This window comes from Pseudophryne corroboree, chromosome 6 (genome assembly GCF_028390025.1).
Source record: "Pseudophryne corroboree isolate aPseCor3 chromosome 6, aPseCor3.hap2, whole genome shotgun sequence".
NCBI classification, from domain to species: Eukaryota; Metazoa; Chordata; class Amphibia; order Anura; family Myobatrachidae; genus Pseudophryne; species Pseudophryne corroboree.
In genome coordinates, this window is record NC_086449.1 from 728,019,128 (window position 1) to 728,034,230 (window position 15,103).

At 46.1% G+C, this 15,103-nt stretch overlaps 1 protein-coding gene across 5 annotated transcripts in view; it reads left to right on the top strand.

Annotated features, from left to right (window-relative positions):
• Positions 1–15,103, top strand: part of RFX4 (regulatory factor X4) — a 242,988-nt gene that overhangs the window by 132,718 nt on the left and 95,167 nt on the right. Inside the window, exon 1 of one of the 5 annotated variants that reach the window (XM_063928439.1) lies at positions 5,401–5,566. The exons of the other annotated variants lie outside the window; for them this stretch is intronic. The gene's annotated coding sequence lies outside the window, so the exon portion shown is untranslated. Of the gene's footprint in view, positions 1–5,400; positions 5,567–15,103 lie in introns of those variants that run through there. 5 annotated transcript variants of the gene reach the window in all.

Here is a 15,103-nt window from a genome sequence, read left to right on the forward strand (position 1 = left end):
CTCAAGGATTCTACATTGGGCGGAACGCCATCTACCGGCCATATCGGCAATATTAATTTCGGGAGTCCTGAATTGGGAAGCGGACTTTCTCAGTCGTCAGGACGTACATGCCGGAGAGTGGGGCCTCCATTCACAAGTGTTTCAACTCCTAGTAGAAAAGTGGGGCCTTCCAGTCGTAGATCTGATGGCGTCTCGACACAATCACAAGGTTCCGGTCTTCGGAGCAAGGACAAGGGATCCTCAAGCAGCATTCGTGGATGCGCTGGTGGTGCCATGGAAGTTTCGGCTGCCGTACGTGTTCCCTCCGGTGTCACTCCTGCCCAGGGTAATTCGGAAGTTCAAGCAAGAAAGAGGAATTCTGCTTCTCATAGCTCCAGCGTGGCCCAGACGGCACTGGTTCTCAGACCTGCAGGGCCTATCATCAGAGCGTCCAATTCTACTTCCACAACGGCCAGACCTCCTCGTTCAGGGCCTCTGTGTCTACCAGGACCTAGCCCAGCTGTCTTTGACGGCGTGGCTCTTGAAGCTTCCGTCTTGAGGGCTAAAGGGTTTTCTGAGGTAGTCATTCAAACTATGTTGCGGGCCCAGAAACCGACTTCTGCTCGGATTTACTATAGGGTCTGCATTCTTACTTTGTTTGGTGCGCATCTAACGATTATGACGCTTCCAAGTTTAGTACAGCCAAGTTGTTGGCCTTTCTTCAGCAGGGCCTGGACTTAGGCCTGCGTCTGGCCTCCCTCAAGGTTCAAATATCTGCCTTTTCGGTGTGGTTTCAGAGAAAGATTGCGACCTTACCTGATGTGCATACCTTTACTCAGGGTGTGTTGCGTATCCAACCTCCTTATGTCCCGCCTGTGGCTCCTGGGGACTTTTCGGTGGTTTTGGAGGAGTTACAAGAGTCTCCGTTTGAACCTCTTGGTTCAGCTGATTTTAAGTGGCTTTCCCTTAAGGTGGTGTTTCTGCTGGCTATTGCTTCAGCTAGAAGAGTGTCGGATTTGGGTGCCTTGTCTTGTAGTTCCCCATATCTGATATTTCACCATGACCGGGCGGTTCTTAGGACTCGTCCCAGATATTTACCTAAGGTGGTTTCTTCGTTCCTCCTTAACCAGGAGATTGTGGTTCCGGCACTTGTTTCTCCTGATCTGTCTCCCAAAGAGCGGTCTTTGGATGTGGTACGGGCTCTCCGTATCTATGTGAAGAGAACTGCTTCTATTAGGAAATCTGATTCTCTCCTTGTGCTGTTTGGATTTCACAAACGGGGCTGGCCTGCTCACAAGCAAACTTTGGCCAGATGGATTAGAATGGTGATTGCACATGCTTATGTGAAGGCTGGTCTATCAGCTCCTGCTCACATTACGGCCCATTCTACTCGGCTGTTGTACCTTCTTGGGCGGCCCGCCGTGGTGCGACCCTTGAACAATTGTGCAAGGCGGCTACGTAGTCTTCAGTGACCACGTTCATAAGGTTCTATGCCTTCAATACCGCCGCTTCCCAGGATGCTTCCTTTGGACGCCGGGTTCTTGTGCCCGCTACAGTGCGTCCCCTCCCATAAGGAACTGCTTTAGGACATCCCTATGTCTTTCCTTGTGGAGCCCAGTGTACCCCGCAGCAGAAAACAAGTTTTATGGTAAGAATTTACCTTTGTTAAAACTCTTTCTGCGAGGTACACTGGGCTCCACAAGGCGCCCACCCTGACGCACTTAGCTTCTTTGGGTTGGTATGGCATTAGCCGCTGACTCTTCTCCTGTCGTGAGAGTGTGGTGTATGTGGCTACTAACTGTTGTCGTCTCTTTTCCTGCTACTGCATTGGGCTGGTTAACTAAAAACTGAGCTCCTATGTAGGGAGGCGGGGTTATAGAGGAGGCGGCGCTATGCATTCTGGGAACAGTCAAAGCTTTTGAGCCTGTTGGTGCCTCGGATCAAGATCCTACTCTACACCCCTATTTCTTTCCTTGTGGAGCCCAGTGTACCTCGCAGAAAGAGTTTTAACAAAGGTAAGTTCTTACCATAAAACTCGTTTTTTCAATGGTTTTCACTGCTAAAAATTTCCCGATAAGGATTATTTTATTTTTGTCAGCTACTACATTGACGTCACGTTTTTCGATAAGTGCAAAATAATTCGTTAGCGTAGAATGTAAAGAACAAAAATTTTGACCATGACAAACAACCTTCCATATGAAAGCGTTTTGAGTTTTATTACTTTCATTTTAATGCAATGGTCAATCCTCGAGTAAAAAACGTTTCTTTTCCGACTTACTAACAGTTGCTTTTTCTATTCTGTTTTGCCTTTAACTGCCTTTCAATGGCTTAACTGGTTATCTCCAGGAATTACCAGTGGCTGCTGGCCATTTCCCTGATGCTGCTGGTTTGGAGAGGGTTAAATAAATTTGGCTATTGAGTCAAGGAATGTTAGATCAGTAGCTGGAACAGCATGGGGTGTTCTTATAGCAGGCTTCATTGAGTCTATACAAAAAACCCCAGAGAAAGATGACTGCCCAGCCTGTCTGCTCATTTATCAAACAGCACAGCGAAGTCCTGAAAGTCCTCAGAAAGTGTTTTCTTCTAACATTTGTCAAAGTTCTGCTCTAGAAATTATACCGAATTACTGCCAGAATCAAGGACTTTGTGAAGCTTAGTTCAGACCTGTAAATAATGAAGGGAATACATGATCTGAAGGTGTTACATTCTCACTCTGAACGGCCTTTAATAAAACAACCGCTCTGGTTTCAGATGCAGAGAATAGGGCCGCAACAGCTTGGAAATTCATCAAGTTTTACACTTTCTTTTCTCGTGCTGATATTAACAGCTGAACGAATCGTAGCCATCTGTTTGGCAAATACACCAGTGTCTTCCGAGCGCCAAACACAGAGTTTTGTTATATTAGGTTTTTGTATTCACACTTCCATGAGCTGCGATGTAACGCACCAGAATGCCTTTTAGCACCGATTTCCAGGTCAACTCTTTCCTACTATGAGGAAAAAACATAAGCCCCATAGCCCCTGGAAGGTGTAGGGGTCAAAAGGGGCTACTCTTTGGGATAAAATGCAGTTTTTTAACCACATTCCATGCGCAAAACAGTCAAGAGCCTGTTGCTCATCCTAGAGATAAAAAAGGATGTAACGATTGGGATATCTACAGAATAGATATGAATATGAATATACACCTGCCACTAATGATGTAGACACCTGCTTGTACATCAAAAGTACTTCAAAATGAAAAATCAATTACAGAACTGATGTGTGATTAGTGTATTCTATCTATCTATCTATCTATCTATCTATCTATCTATCTAACTAACTATCTAGGCGAACTTCATGGGCCAAGTGGTTCTTATCTGCTGTCAAATTCTGGGTTTCTATGTAAGAAATGATGTACAGCAGTAGTAAGTTCATCTGATAGAATTAATCCAATAAGTGGTGTTAACCACATATGCTGAAGTGAAAGGTCCAGTGGGTAAGTAGCATTAGTAATAAGAAATAAGTTGGTATATGGCTTAGGTACACTTCTGTGAAGATACTCCAGGTGAATAAGTATATACAGTCACAAATTTGCAAACAGATATCTTCTTGTTAGCGTGATGACATAGATCCCTATCCCGATATGATATTGAAGTACTTACTTATAAGCAGAGCCGGCCCTAGCCAATTTGATGCCCTAGGCAAAATTTTGTCTGGTGCCCCCTAGCTCCGCCGCTGGTTCTGCATCTGTACCTGCAACGCTCAGGTAGTGGGGCCCACCGGGGGGGGGGTTACCCTGTGGGCCAGTTCAACTCTGCACAATGCCACACAGTAATGACCATAATACATATAATTCCACACAGTAAAGGAACCTTACACATATGCCCCACATTAGTAATGCCCATAATACACATAATGCCACACAGTAATGCACCTTACACATATGCCCCACATTAGTAATGCCCATAATACACATAATGCCACACAGTAATGCACCTTACACATATGCCCCACATTAGTAATGCCCATAATACACATATACTGCCACACTTGCTGGTTATACAAAAAGACCAGTATCAAACATGTAGAAACTGTCCATTCTCTTCACTATTCAGTGTGTTTGCTGGTGTCTGTTACTCCCGTTAACTGCATGCCCTTTACTTTATACTGTGGGAGTGATATGCTCTGCCCTCCAGTCTGATGTGTCCGAAAGTCATGCTGCACTGATGTTTCATATAGAAATAGCACAACGCAACTTACTGACCACGTTACAGTGCTGGATGGCAGGGGAATTTTACGGCATGGACTGACTAGGAAATAAAGTGTGGGGAGAACATTGCCCATGTTATGTCCCTGCAGACACCTGGGAATTGCACAGGGATAAGGGACACAGGATAACAGGGTCCCCCTCCCCTATGTGCACAAGCAGTTTAGGTGATGTCAGGTTTCTGTGAAGCAGTCTTCCAAAATACACATGTGTTATAGAAGCCATCCAGTAATAACCTTATATAGTCAGTGAAAATGTCACAGGTCCAGGAATTGCATTTACTTGGCTTCTGCTGTCTGTCTGAGGTTTCACAAGTCAGGGGCATTCAAGCATGTCAGAGGAAGTTTAAGGCACAGTGTGCATTTTTTTTACAAATGTAAACAGCAGTGTATACAAGTACTGATTGAATACATTTGGAAAGTAACAGTTAGTTTGCGGACTGTCCCTCCCAGCATGAGATACTGCAGGGACATGCTTGGATGCCCCTAGACATGCTTGGATGCCCTAGGCAAATGCCTAGCCTGCCTATAGCTAAGGCCGGCTCTGCTTATAAGTACAACATATCATCCACAACACAGCTTCTCTCTGCCTCGTATATATGATGCAGGGTAGGCTACAATCTTAGAATTAATCAAAAAACCAATGAGGCATTCATAAATTCGTTTATAAGATTGAACTTTAGCTAGACCTGGAAAAAGTTGCTGCTTCTGAATGAAACGCGTCAGAACCTATTTTATTTTTACTGAATTCTAATATTGTGCATTGTGTGTGAGGGAGAGTTCTCACTTATGAACCAAAGGCGTCAACGATTTTTAACTGGCTGCATCTAAAACTGTCTACCTGAACAGTGGAACAGTAGTTTAGGACTTTGTTTTCTTAAGTCGGATGGACAAAAGGTCTTCCGTGGCGGATGATATACAGTAGTGTACTTGTAAGTAAGCACTGCATTATTATATTGGGATCCAGAGCTATGTCATCATGCTAACAAGAAGGATTCCTATTTGCAATCTAAGGTCAATTTTGGTTAGGACCTGTGGCAGCGCAGTCCAAAGTTCAAATAGGGGGGGCCCACCAACTGCCAGTGAAGCAGTTTGGGATAACAGTTGGTGGCAGTTGGTGGGGCTCCTCTATTTGAACTTTGGACTGCACTGCAGCCCCGCCTCTGGAGCCGCCACTGGTTGGGACTATATAACCTGATCTGAACGCAACATTATCACAGCAGGTCCCTAAGCTATATACCACCTTACCTCTTACTAATGCTTCTCTTCCACAGTGGTGATTACTAATGACCTTTTGGCTCTTCATATATGATTAACACCATTTATTGGATTCACTCTGCCAGGTTTGCATAGTTCCTTTGAACCTATTGCTTGTGGTGCAAGGGGACATGCCCACACGATTCTATTCCATGTATATGTGTTTTTATTGTTGTTTATGTCTTTGTATGTATTAGTTTTATTCACATTGTACCTTTCATGTACTAACCAACTGCCATTTTTCTGAAGAGTAAAATAATTTGGGTATATACTGTAGTAGTACATACAGTACTAGCGCTGTGATTCATTTTTCCCTTTTTCATCATAGTGATTAACAAGTTACTCAAATATATTTTTGTACATGTGCATTGACATTACGTCTATTCAAGTATACCAGTGGCCTGCGCATTCTGGAGGACTTAAACACTGCAGGCTTAATCAATGCTCAAAATGCCTCATGCCTTATTGATGAATTAGGAACATTATTACAGGAAACAAAATGTCTGCTGGAGAAAGATAAAGTAGACTTCACAGCTTGGAAGGAATGCTCTGCTCCCGAAAGCTTCAGTTTAATTAACTTCTGTCTTTATGTGGCCTGAAATAATTAATTGATGTTTTGAAGACTTCTCATTAATTAATTACGCCCAGATAGCCTTGGTAGTAAATTAAGTTGCAGTTAGTGCTTTGTACCAGGTGGGGCAATCTTGTTCTGATACCTCGCTTTAGCCAAACTGTACACTGACCCACGTGATGTTGATGCAAGGATGGTTCTTGTGTGACTGACATTGATTTTTTATATTTAATCGAAGTCCCTCTTTATTGCCTGTGGAAGAGTTTCCCAAACTCCACCATTACAGTCCAGGTTTTAAGGATATCGATGCTTAAGCATAGGTCACTTTGGGGGTCTATTCATGAAGCAGTGAAAAGTGTGGAGAAGTGATCCTGTGGAGAAGTTGCCATGGCAACCAATCAACATTGAAGTAACATTTACAATTTGCACACTATACAATTGTACGGAGCAGCTGATTGGTTGCCATGGGCAACTTCTCCACAGGATCACTTCTTCACACTTTTCACTGCTTCATGAATAGACCCCTGAATTAGTACCTAAGTCAATTTGATTTATGGATCTCCTTAAAACCTGGACTGTAATAGTGGAGGTTGGGAAACTCTGGCCTGCAGCATTCTATGATAACATTAAACAAAGGGAATGGGATAATAGATTCAGAACACATTACATTAGTTTAAAATAAATGGACCAGTCAGAGTATCTTAGTCAGAGGAATGAAAATGCAATTTCAAAACATAATTTCTGTTTTTAAAATACTGACAGCAGCTAGACAAGTCATTATCTGACAGCGTATCAACACTAATGGGGTTTAATGTGAGAACCACAGGCCTGCTATAAGCTTCTCAAGGAAATACAATCTCCAAGAAAGTTCTAGCTATAGGGATCACTGATTCCCTATATGGGGTCCATTCTCATGTCCATGTAACCTCAATTCACCTCAAAAACTCTTAATGGGGAAAGACTCCTGAGTAATGGCTCCTGAGTGCCGCATTGATTCTGAGTAGGCCCAGATTAAACTTTCTCATCCCCAAGACTTCTTTTTTTACTGCCCCCCAACCTGTCAATAGTGCTGAGCTCAATGGCCTAAACCAAATGTGTTTTACCTAGAAATGTACTGCGGGCACTTTTCGTGTTTTGGTTTTGGATCTGGATCCTCGCTCGTGTTTTGGATCTGGATTGGTTTTGTCAAAACCACCCTTTTGGGTTTTGGTTTTGGATCTGGATGATTTTTGAAAAAAACACAAAAACAGCTAAAATCACAGAATTTGGGGGTAATTTTGATCCTACGATATTATTAACCTCAATAAAATAAATTTCCACTCATTTCCAGTCTATTCCGAACACCGAACACCTCACAATATTGTTTTTAGGCCAAAAGGTTGCACCAAGGTAGCTGGATGACTTTGCTAAGCGACACAAGTGTGCGGCACAAACACCTGGCCCATTTAGGAGTGGCACGCAGTGGCTGAATGTCGAAAGTGGCCCACAATTTTTCTGGCCACCGAGAGCATATCCTGTATGCCCCTGTCATTTTAAAAAAAAATTCTGCACCACCAAATTAATTGTATGTGCAAAACATGGGACGTGCTGGAATATGGTGGTGGTGATTTTATTCTTGGAACACAGCTCCCTGTAGGGAAACCAAGTACCCCTGCCTGAAGACATCTGGAGAGCTGACTACATGCTTCAGCTGATATCTTACACTTTCCGGGTGGTCCTGTAGTGTAACACACTGAGTTGAGAGAACTTTTTATCAGGAACTCCCCTACCCTTCATTTTATGATTTGAGGAATATACTACACATTGGAGTGTTCCATTATCCTTGTCATTGCATGTATCACTTTTTGGAGAGATAATCATCTATACAGACTGAAGTCTCCACAAATTACAACTTCTTTGTGACGTATCTGATATAGGAACCCAAAGATACCTTTATATGTTTCATCTCGTTGTTTCTATGTAAGCGAAAAAGTGAGCATCTTCTTTCCTGATGTCTTGCACTTTCCGGGTGGTCCTGTAGTGTAACACACGAAGTGGAGAGAACCTTTTTTAAGAAAACTTCCCTACCCCCCATTTGATGATTTGAGGAGTATACTACACATTGGAGTGTTCCATTTTTTTCTCGTTGCATGTACCATCTTTTGGAGAGAAAATCACCTACACAGATTGAAGTCTCTACCTGGTGGACTTTCCAAAAAAATAAGATTTTACTTACCGATAAATCTATTTCTCGTAGTCCGTAGTGGATGCTGGGGACTCCGTCAGGACCATGGGGATTAGCGGCTCCGCAGGAGACAGGGCACAAAAATAAAGCTTTAGGATCAGGTGGTGTGCACTGGCTCCTCCCCCTATGACCCTCCTCCAAGCCTCAGTTAGGATACTGTGCCCGGACGAGCGTACACAATAAGGAAGGATTTTGAATCCCGGGTAAGACTCATACCAGCCACACCAATCACACCGTACAACTTGTGATCTGAACCCAGTTAACAGTATGACAACGTAGGAGCCTCTGAACAGACGGCTCACAACAAGAACAACCCGATTTTTTTGTAACAATAACTATGTACAAGTATTGCAGACAATCCGCACTTGGGATGGGCGCCCAGCATCCACTACGGACTACGAGAAATAGATTTATCGGTAAGTAAATCTTATTTTCTCTAACGTCCTAGTGGATGCTGGGGACTCCGTCAGGACCATGGGGATTATACCAAAGCTCCCAAACGGGCGGGAGAGTGCGGATGACTCTGCAGCACCGAATGAGAGAACTCCAGGTCCTCTTTAGCCAGGGTATCAAATTTGTAGAATTTTACAAACGTGTTCTCCCCCGACCACGTAGCTGCTCGGCAGAGTTGTAATGCCGAGACCCCTCGGGCAGCCGCCCAGGATGAGCCCACCTTCCTTGTGGAATGGGCCTTGACAGATTTAGGCTGTGGCAGGCCTGCCACAGAATGTGCAAGTTGAATTGTGCTACAAATCCAACGAGCAATCGTCTGCTTAGAAGCAGGAGCACCCAGCTTGTTGGGTGCATACAGTATAAACAGCGAGTCAGATTTTCTGACTCCAGCCGTCTTGAAATATATATTTTCAATGCCCTGACAACGTCCAGCAACTTGGAATCCTCCAAATCGCTAGTAGCCGCAGGCACCACAATAGGCTGGTTCAGGTGAAACGCTGACACCACCTTAGGCAGAAAATGAGGACGCGTCCGCAGTTCTGCCCTGTCCGAATGGAAAATCAGATATGGGCTTTTATACGATAAAGCCGCCAATTCTGACACTCTCCTGGCTGAAGCCAGGGCCAGTAGCATGGTTACTTTCCATGTAAGATATTTCAAATCCGCCGATTTGAGTGGCTCAAACCAATGGGATTTGAGAAAATCCAAAACTACATTAAGGTCCCACGGAGCCACTGGGGGCACAACCGGGGGCTGTATATGTAGTACTCCTTTTACAAAAGTCTGGACTTCAGGAACTGAAGCCAATTCTTTCTGGAAGAAAATCGACAGGGCCGAAATTTGAACCTTAATGGACCCCAACTTGAGGCCCATAGACAATCCTGTTTGCAGGAAATGTAGGAATCGACCCAATTGAAATTCCTCCGTTGGGGCCTTCCTGGCCTCACACCACGCAACATATTTTCTCCAAATGCGGTGATAATGTTGTGCAGTCACCTCCTTCCTGGCTTTAACCAGTGTAGGAATGACCTCTTCTGGAATGCCTTTTTCCCTTAGAATTCGGCGTTCAACCGCCACGCCGTCAAACGCAGCCGCAGTAAGTCTTGGAATAGACACGGTCCCTGCTGAATCAGGTCCCGTCTTAGAGGTAGAGGCCACGGATTTTCCGTGAGCATCTCCTGAAGTTCCGGGTACCAAGTTCTTCTTGGCCAATCCGGAGCCACGAGTATCGTTCTTACTCCCCTTTGCCGTATAATTCTCAGTACTTTGGGTATGAGAGGCAGAGGAGGAAACACATACACTGACTGGAACACCCACGGTGTTACCAGAGCGTCCACAGCTATTGCCTGAGGGTCTCTTGACCTGGCGCAATACCTGTCCAGTTTTTTGTTGAGGCGAGACGCCATCATATCCACCTTTGGTTTTTCCCAACGGTTCACAATCATGTGGAAGACTTCTGGATGAAGTCCCCACTCTCCCGGGTGTAGATCGTGTCTGCTGAGGAAGTCTGCTTCCCAGTTGTCCACTCCCGGAATGAACACTGCTGACAGTGCTATCACATGATCTTCCGCCCAGCGAAGAATCCTTGCAGCTTCTGCCATTGCTCTCCTGCTTCTTGTGCCGCCCTGTCTGTTTACGTGGGCGACTGCCGTGATGTTGTCCGACTGGATCAACACCGGCTGACCCTGAAGCAGAGGTTTTGCCAGGCTTAGAGCATTGTAAATCGCTCTTAGCTCCAGTATATTTATGTGAAGAGACATCTCCAGGCTTGACCATACTCCCTGGAAGTTTCTTCCCTGTGTGACCGCTCCCCAGCCTCTCAGACTGGCATCCGTGGTCACCAGGACCCAGTCCTGTATGCCGAATCTGCGGCCTTCTAACAGATGAGCACTCTGCAACCACCACAGAAGAGACACCCTTGTCCGTGGCGATAAGGTTATCCGCTGATGCATCTGCAGATGCGATCCGGACCATTTGTCCAGCAGATCCCACTGAAAAGTTCGTGCGTGGAATCTGCCGAATGGGATTGCTTCGTAAGAAGCCACCATCTTTCCCAGGACTCTTGTGCATTGATGCACAGACACTTTTCCTGGTTTTAGGAGGTTCCTGACAAGTTCGGATAACTCCTTGGCTTTCTCCTCCGGAAGAAACACCTTTTTCTGAACCGTGTCCAGAATCATTCCCAGGAACAGCAGACGTGTTGTCGGGGTCAACTGAGATTTTGGAAAATTCAGAATCCACCCGTGTTGTTGCAGCACTACTTGGGTTAGTGCTACTCCATCCTCCAGCTGTTCTCTGGACCTTGCCCTTATCAGGAGATCGTCCAAGTAAGGGATAATTAATACGCCTCTTCTTCGCAGAAGAATCATCATTTCGGCCATTACCTTGGTAAAGACCCGAGGTGCCGTGGACAATCCAAACGGCAGTGTCTGAAACTGATAATGACAGTTTTGCACCACGAACCTGAGGTACCCTTGATGTGAAGGGCAAATTGGGACATGCAGGTAAGCATCTTTTATTTATGTCCAGGGACACCATAAAGTCCCCTTCTTCCAGATTCGCTATCACTGCTCTGAGTGATTCCATCTTGAACTTGAATTTTTTTATGTACAGGTTCAAAGATTTCAGATTTAGAATAGGTCTTACCGAGCCGTCCGGCTTCGGTACCACAAATAGTGTGGAGTAATACCCCTTTTCCTGTTGTAGGAGGGGTACCTTGACTATCACCTGCTGAGAAAACAGCTTGTGAATGGCTTCCAATACCGTCGCCCTGTCTGAGGGAGACGTTAGCAAAGCAGACTTTAGGAACCGGCGAGGGGGAGACTTCTCGAATTCCAACCTGTAACCCTGAGATACTACCTGCAGGATCCAGGGGTCCACCTGTGAGCAAGCCCACTGCGCACTGAAATTCTTGAGTCGACCCCCCACCGTTCCTGAGTCCGCTTGTAAAGCCCCAGCGTCATGCTGAGGGCTTTGCAGAACCCGTGGAGGGCTTCTGTTCCTGGGAAGGAGCTGCTTGCTGCCCTCTCTTACCCTTTCCTCTGCCTCGGGGCAGATATGACTGTCCTTTTGCCCGCTTCTTATAGGACCGAAAGGACTGCGGCTGAAAAGACGGTGTCTTTTTCTGTTGGGAGGGGGTCTGAGGTAAAAAGGTGGATTTCCCGGCAGTTGCCGTGGCCACCAAATCCGATAGACCGACGCCAAATAATTCCTCCCCTTTATACGGCAATACTTCCATATGCCGTTTGGAATCCGCATCACCTGACCACTGTCGTGTCCATAAACTTCTTCTGGCAGATATGGACATCGCACTTACTCTCGATGCCAGAGTGCAAATATCCCTCTGAGCATCTCGCATATAAAGAAAAGCATCCTTTAATTGCTCTAAAGTCTGTAAAATACTGTCCCTATCCAGGGTATCAATATTTTCAGTCAGGGAATCCGACCAGACCACCCCAGCACTGCACATCCAGGCTGAGGCGATGGCTGGTCGCAGTATAACACCAGTATGTGTGTATATACTTTTTAGGGTAGTTTCCAGCCTCCTATCAGCTGGATCCTTGAGGGCGGCCGTATCAGGAGACGGTAACGCCACTTGTTTTGATAAGCGTGTGAGCGCCTTATCCACCTTAGGGGGTGTTTCCCAGCGCGCCCTAACCTCTGGCGGGAAAGGGTATAATGCCAATAACTTTTTTGAAATTAGCACTTTTCTATCTGGGTTAACCCACGCTTCATCACATACATCATTCAATTCCTCTGATTCAGGAAAAACTACAGGTAGTTTTTTCACCCCCCACATAATACCCCTTTTTGTGGTACTTGTAGTATCAGAGATATGCAAAGCCTCCTTCATTGCCGTGATCATATAACGTGTGGCCCTACTGGAAAATACGTTTGTTTCTTCACCGTCGACACTAGATTCAGTGTCCGTGTCTGGGTCTGTGTCGACCGACTGAGGTAAAGGGCGTTTTACAGCCCCTGACGGTGTCTGAGACGCCTGGGCAGGTACTAACTGGTTTTCCGGCCGTCTCATGTCGTCAACTGATTTTTGTAATGTGCTGACATTATCACGTAATTCCATAAACAAAGCCATCCATTCCGGTGTCGACTCCCTGGGGGGTGACATCACCATTACCGGCAATTGCTCTGCCTCCACACCAACATCGTCCTCATACATGTCGACACACACGTACCGACACACAGCAGACACACAGGGAATGCTCTATTGAAGACAGGACCCCACTAGCCCTTTGGGGAGACAGAGGGAGAGTTTGCCAGCACACACCCAAGCGCTATAATATATATGGGAACAACCCTATATAAGTGTTGTATCCTTATAGCAGCTTAATATAGTAATATCGCCAAAAAAAAGTGCCCCCCCTCTCTGTTTTACCCTGTTTCTGTAGTGCAGTGCAGGGGAGAGTCCTGGGAGCCTTCCTCACAGCGGAGCTGAGCAGGAAAATGGCGCTGTGTGCTGAGGAGAATAAGCCCCGCTCCTATTTCGGCGGGCTCTTCTCCGGAGTTTGTGAGATCTGGCAGGGGTTAAATACATCCATATAGCCTCAAGGGCTATATGTGATGTATTTTTTTAGCCATAAAAAGGTATTATACATTGCTGCCCAGGGCGCCCCCCCCAGCGCCCTGCACCCTCCGTGACCGCTGTGTGAAGTGTGCTGACAACAATGGCGCACAGCTGCAGTGCTGTGCGCTACCTCAGGAAGACTGAAAAGTCTTCTGCCGCCTGCTTCTGGACCTCTTCCATCTTCGGCATCTGCAAGGGGGGTCGGCGGCGCGGCTTCCGGACCGGACTCCATGGCTGGGCCTGTGTTCGATCCCTCTGGAGCTAATGGTGTCCAGTAGCCTAAGAAGCCAATCCATCCTGCACGCAGGTGAGTTGACTTCTCTCCCCTAAGTCCCTCGATGCAGTGAGCCTGTTGCCAGCAGGACTCACTGAAAATAAAAAACCTAAAAACTTTTTCTAAGCAGCTCTTTAGGAGAGCCACCTAGATTGCACCCTGCTCGGACGGGCACAAAAACCTAACTGGGGCTTGGAGGAGGGTCATAGGGGGAGGAGCCAGTGCACACCACCTGATCCTAAAGCTTTATTTTTGCGCCCTGTCTCCTGCGGAGCCGCTAATCCCCATGGTCCTGACGGAGTCCCCAGCATCCACTAGGACGTTAGAGAAAACGGATTTATTTGAACTCTTACCCTTTTAACATTGTTATAGCGCATAAGATATCCATATATTTGTTTTGTATTTCTGTTTTTTTCTGGGAGATAACACCAGAAGATATCTTTTTTGCTGCTGTCACATATCCAGCGCAAGGGATTTCTATGTATATTTCCTTTATACGGCAGTAACCCTGAACTTATACGGCAGTACCTCTGAACTTATACGGCAGCACCACTGGACTGGACTTATACGGCAGTACCCCATGACTTATACGGCAGTAACCCTGAACTTATACAGCAGTACCCCTGAACTTATACGGCTGCACCACTGGACTGGACTTATATGGCAGTACGCCTGGACTTATACGGCAGCAGCACTGGACTTATGGCAGCACATGACACCACCCCTGGACTTATGGCAGCACAGGACACCACCACTGGACTGATGCAGCACAACACAGCACCACTGCAATGGACTTATACAGCAGCAGCACTGGACTTATGTCAGCACATGACACCACCACTTGACTTATGGCAGCACAGGACACCACCACTGGACTGATACAGCACAACACAGCACCACTGCACTGGACTTATACAGCAGCAGCACTGTACTTATGGCAGCACAGGACACCACCACTGGACTTATGGCAGCACAGGACACAACCACTGGACTGATGCAGCACAACACAGCACCACTGCACTGGACTGGCCTTATGCAGCAGCACTGGACTTATGGCAGCACAGGACACCACCACTGTGACTGGACTGATGCAGCTTAAGATACCACCACTGGACTGATGCAACATAAGACAGCACTGGAATGACATATAAGAGCAGGTCGCCACCCCACGCACCACACCACTTTCCCGCACAGACACTGAGGATACACGTCCTCTCGCTACACTCTCCAGGACTAGAGTGAAAATGGTGGTGACGCGCGGATCCTTATATGGAATCCAAAACCCGCGCAAATCCGACAGCGAGATGTTGACATTTTGCCTCGTTCTGGTTTCCGAGTCTGGTGGGAAGTCCCGGGCTCAAGATGTGATGTTCGGTAGGGTTCGGTTCTCAGGGAACAGAATCCGCTCATCCCTAGTTTTAACATGTAATTTTTGTTTTTGTTTTGTTTATACTAGCTGAAATAAATTCTGCTGCCTCTAGTCTTGTATCTTATGGCCATTCCAAAAATCCAGTTTGCT